Raw genomic sequence first — 5,753 nt, 5'->3', positions numbered from 1 at the left:
TATAAAATTAATTGCTTACATTTCTCTAAGATGCAGAAGGCTCTCCCACTTGCCACATGAGCTTTTCATTTAACTAAGTTGCTATTGAAATTATTTTCTTTAACATTCAGGTTTATCATGAGTTTTGTTTTCCTCCATTAAGTCATTAGAAAGCATACATCATCATAAATTGAACATTTTGAACTTAGACTTTCCTTTTGGCCTGGAAAAAAATATACAGCTACCCAGGAAGTAGAATCAGGAAGATCATATTTTGAGGCTTGCCTCGGGTAAAATGTAGAAAGATCCTGTCTCAGCAGCCAAGTCAGTCATAGTGGTTCATTCTTATAGTCTCAACTATGCAGAAGGCCTAGGTTATAAGGCATAAGTTTGGAGGGAAAATCCCCACATGAACCTTTTTTATGAAAAATAAACCAAGAAAAGGTGTAACTCAAATGAAAGTCCCTGTCTATCTATTCAGTGTGAAACCCTGAAATCAAACTTCAATACCATCAACAAAAATTTATTATTTTGTGCAGAGAATGTTTTTCTTCTACTTGATACCAAACCACTAAAAAACAAATGATTTCTCCATGATTTAAATATCAATGTGCTAACTTTGATTTGCCTAGGCATCTCCACAGCCACATAGAGTAGTTTTCATTAATCAAATTAAAAATAAAGGGATTAAAGTTGCTAGCTTCTAACAGAGGAATGTGCCGATGGTATTAAATGTTGCATTTGGAATGACTGTCCTGGCATATTAATTATAAGGCTGTCTGGGATGCAGAAGATGTTTGGAGAAATGATACTCTAACCATGTGTTATCTTAATTTAAAAAGATCCAATAAAGTTTGAATTGCATTTTAATGCATTTTTTAATCAGACCATCCATTGATTTACATTGATAATTCTTCTAAATCCTTTAAATCTAATATCACTGGCAGTAACTACCAGGATTCTATAAGGCTGTTTACTAAGCTACCTATTAAGAAATGACAGAAGATGGATTTGTTTACAAACTTGCATTTGTAACGTGCACAATAGAAAGCTCATCTCATTAGTGAAATGGTGATTGGATCATTCATGTCATTGACTCTTTGGTATGTGTTTAAGAGTTCCCTGAGTTAAAAAGTGGGAGGAAAAATAAGGAAGAAACTACCACAAACACATTTTTCTCCCACTATCATCTAGCTTGTGTGTGTGTGGGGGGGGGGGGGGGAGCGAGGACGACAGCCTACTATTACTGTCACTTATGAATTCGATATTGAAATAATCATTATTCCCTTTGTTAAGACTTGGTATAAAAGTAAAAATATGGCAAAATTAGTCATTATTTTGATCATTATCGTTTATGTAATGTCCTTCACAGAAAGATACCCCGGCAGAAAAGAGTTTTATTTTGAAGATCCTTGCCCATGGATAGAAACTTGGGCAGCACAATATTTTGGTTTAGGTATTAACAATCCTAAACTCACATGAGATCAGAAAACATAACCTCAATTCTAGAAGAGTGCCTAGTCTAAGATGATCATCAGTAGTTCAGTCATCACAGTAGGGCTTGTTTGTTTGTTTTTGTTTTCCAATGTGTTCTGAAATTTTGGACACAGAGGGTAACATGATAGCTTTTTGTGCCTCAGCCTTTGCTTGAGTCCACAGCTTCAATCACCTAGAATTGTTGCTGAGGGAAAAAGAACAGTTAGTAGCGAGATTCCTATTTGCTGATGCCTTCAAGGATTTGGCCTTGGAAGATAGATAAGCTGTCTCATTTAATTAGTTAGTACCTCTCCCTCTATGACCTAGCTCATCAGGTAATGTAGCTGTATGACTAGGATATGAAGAGAGCAAATAACTAACTTGATTGAAATTGGAAGATATAATTTCACCTCAAATGTCCTTCCACCAACCTTATCTATACTAAGTAGCTTCTGTCCATGTTACTAGTGATTGCAGTAGACGAATGAAGGCAGATATACTGAGTGTCTAAGGGGAAGAAGTTGTTGTGATTCCTTTGGCTGTGATACACTTTGCTAACATTAAACCCTGGATAAAATTACAAATGTTTGCATGGAGATAATTTGTAGGAATAATTAAAAATCAGCCAACATTCCTACACAGACTAATCTATATTTGACTGCATACTACCAGCAAGTCAGATCTAGTTTCTGTGGTGTGGGAAAAGATATTTAGTATAGTTTTCATACAGAAATGTGTATTATTTTTTACTGGATGAACCTATACTACCTACTGAATTGAGTTTCTGTTCTGTAATAGTCTAATCTGTGCTCAGTATTGACTCATTTTCTCCTTAATGATTGCATTTTTTTAAAGCAACTGGTTCTGATACAGTTAGTATTGTAGTCACTTTACAGAAGAGGTAACTGAGGTTGAGGGTTTTTGATGGCCACTCTAGCACACTGCTCATAAATAGTAAGTCTATAGCATTCATTTAAGTTTCATTTAAGTCCAACATGGGCTCTCTTTCTCTCCCTCTCCCTCCCCTCTCCCTCTCCCTCTCCCTCTCCCTCTCCCTCTCCCTCTCCCTCTCCCTCTCCCTCTCCCTCCCCCTCTCCCTCCCTTCCTCTCTCTCTCTCTCTCTCTCTCTGTCTCTCTCTCTCTGTCTCTCTCTCTCTCTCTCTTTGTTGGTTGGTTGATTGTGGGGATTGAACTCTGGGCCTGGGTGCTGTCTCTTAGCTCTTCAGCTCAAGGCAAGCACTTGAGCCACAGCTCCACTTCTGCTTTTCTGGTAGCTAATTGGAGATAAGAGTTTCATGGACTTTCCTGCCTGGGCTAGCTTTGAACTGTGATCCTCAGATTTCAGCCTCCTGAGTAGCTAGGATTATAGACATGAGCCACTGGCACATGGCGAAGTGGGCTCATTTTTAAAGACTACATCTTTTCATTACATCCATAAATTAATCTGTCCCTGAAGAATTCCTGGGGTCATTTGGGGACACCAAAAAACAGTCTCTATCCTTCCCCTGACATTATTACCTCCATTACTTAATCTAGGACATGAACAGAGTTTGAAGGAATCTAGAGCATGAAAGAGTTTGAATGAATGTTCCATGCAGGTTCTTGTATGCATAGTCCCATTTCATACAGAGGCCATGTTTTATACTTGCCTCACAACTATTTGTTGGTTAAATATTCCTATTCATACTCCTCCTATCCTTTCCTGAGACTTTCTGCAAAGCAATTTTTACAGGTGTAGAGCTCTGGTACTAGAAATGTGCAAACAGAAGGCAAAGGTTAATGAAAGCAATGAAAAAAACTTTTTAAATACCTTGCAGGACTATTGGCTTGTATTCTTTTAGATTCATGTCTCGTTTCTGTGCTAGGTACCCGAGTACTTGCTGATTTGTAATGATTATCTTAATGACCAATGACATGAATTACTGAAAACCTAATTAAGCCTTTTGAGCTGAGAATATTTTTTAAGAGACTTTGACATTTACTGAGAATGTGGTGTCAGCAGAATATCTAGGCTGAATATAATTTCTAATTTGAGGAAAGATATTGGCATGTGATTATGTGGGCATATAGATAGCTCAATTATGTAAACCCATCCTCAACAACCAACTTTTCGAACACTGGAAAAGAAGTGCAAGCCAGAACGAGGCAAAACACATAATATGCACACCTTTTTAGGAGACATATATGATTTATATCCTTAAAAAATATATCTTAATGATTACCTGGAATTACTGGGATTGATTTTTAAATTTTATTATCAAAGCATATTTTATAGCATACTGAGGGTTAAAGTTCTTGGGTAGTGAATATTGGCTAAGAAAGTTTAGGGTAGAGGTTAGCACTTCTCAGAATCACTAAAGGACTAAACATTAAGACTTTAATAAAAAATGAATTTTTGTGAAGAGTATTGCTGATATTTTTCTGACTAAATAAGCAAAGTAGGAACTCAGATGCCACAAATGTGTGTATCAATTGAATGTTGTTGAATAATAACAATGTAAGAACTCAGGGACTCCAACAACAAGCAAGTCTAAATTTAGCATGCATGTCTTTAGGTCATCTGTAAGACTGATGATAACTGGGTTCAGGAAATCTTGCCTGGATTTTCCTTATGTGGCTGAGTTGGTTAGTAATTTGCTGTAGGCGGGGCTAAGCTGAAGCCTCCAATCTGGGTCAGAATTATATTTGGAATCTCACGACCTCTGGAATTCAGCTGGCTTGCTGAGTCTGTCCTCACAAATGACAACCAAAGTACGAAAAAGTAAGAAGAAACCAGCTGCCTGAACCTGGACTCAAAACAAGCAAGCTGTCAGATCCACATGATTCTATAGGCTAAACCAAGTCACACGGCCCAGTCTTAGGACAAAGTTTGGGAAAACATGCTATGACCTTTCTGAAGGAAGCACTGTCATAATTTTGACAACTGCAATGATTTAAAAAATTAGGTCTTAAAAGATTTAGGTAGGATATATTTTTGAAAAGTATTGAGGGTCATCTTCTGACCCCTGCATAGAGATGGATAGAGGGGAGGGAATTATACTGTAGTCGTTTAAGAAGGAAATGTTAGCCCAAAACAAAATCAAAGTTGTATGGACTAGAGATGACAATGTGCACAAAGGTCTTACATTCAGGTACTGTTAGAGACTCATATTTACATCTAGAAACTCAAGCGGATTAGGAGATCCAAATTATGGTTGAATAGCTCCCTGTATTTATCCTCACAAACACCAGAAACTTGAACTTTCTAAACCTCTGGTCTTTAATTTCTGAAATGAAACACAAACTACTGTGGCAAAATCTGTATGAACTACTGAACTTCTGATCTTTTCTTCTCACTTTCCTATCCTTTCCACCTTTTCCTCTCTTTTGTTCTTCTTTATGTGACTTAACTCCTGTCCTGCACATCCTCAGATAAACCCGTAGTTAACTAGTAGACCCTATCCCCCATTGTGTACACACTTAATCCAGAAATTTATTACTCAATTCAAAACCTCTGAGACTTAAATTCATTAATAGCAGTACTACCTCTTTATACCTATATAATATTTTAAGCATTTTTTAAAAGTTTTTCACATCTCCTCTATGTCCCTCCCTTTCTCTCAACATATTCACATTCCTCTCTAAATAGATGGTCTTTTAATCTCTATAATAACATTAATTTTTACGTTTCTATTTTTTTCTGGTCTCTTTTCATTCCCCTTTCCCTTTCTTCTTTTTCTCTCTCTCTACTTGCATCCTACCCAACCTATTTCCTGCATTGGGATTAGGACATAGTTAACTCTCCCTGTGCCTCCCCACACCAATCTATTCCTATTTTTTACCCACATCTCTACCTAACCCTAATAATTTCTGGTTTTCCAAATTCTTCTCTGCGGTTCGAAGTCCTTTAACATATAGTTGTTTGATGTCGAATAGATGTATCTGTTGAACTAGATTGTATCTGTAGACTATTGACTGTACAAATGCAAACTTTGGTTGATGGTTGCCTTAAGATAGTGTTCTAGCACAAAACTGGTGCTATCTTCATCTCAAATGGGCAGAGTAAGCCGGAAAAACACAAGAAAAATGGCAAATTCGGGTATCTCAATTCCCAATCTTGATAATCAGGGGTTAGAACAGATAATGAATAATCCAGAGGAGAGTTCCCAAACAGCTCTACAAACACTGCTGGCAAACATGATAAATGAGAAGTTTGACAACGTACAAAGGACTCAGTATGAACGTGAAAGGGAGAGAGAGGAGGCATCCCAGAAGTTTATACAGGAATATCATAAGCGTGAGGAAGCTACTCAAAAACT

Source organism: Dipodomys spectabilis, unplaced genomic scaffold (assembly GCF_019054845.1).
Source record: "Dipodomys spectabilis isolate Male_0828 unplaced genomic scaffold, ASM1905484v1 ptg000032l, whole genome shotgun sequence".
In the NCBI taxonomy this organism is placed as follows: Eukaryota; Metazoa; Chordata; class Mammalia; order Rodentia; family Heteromyidae; genus Dipodomys; species Dipodomys spectabilis.
The sequence above is the reverse complement of the archived record's forward strand: the minus strand, read 5'-3'. Positions refer to the sequence as shown.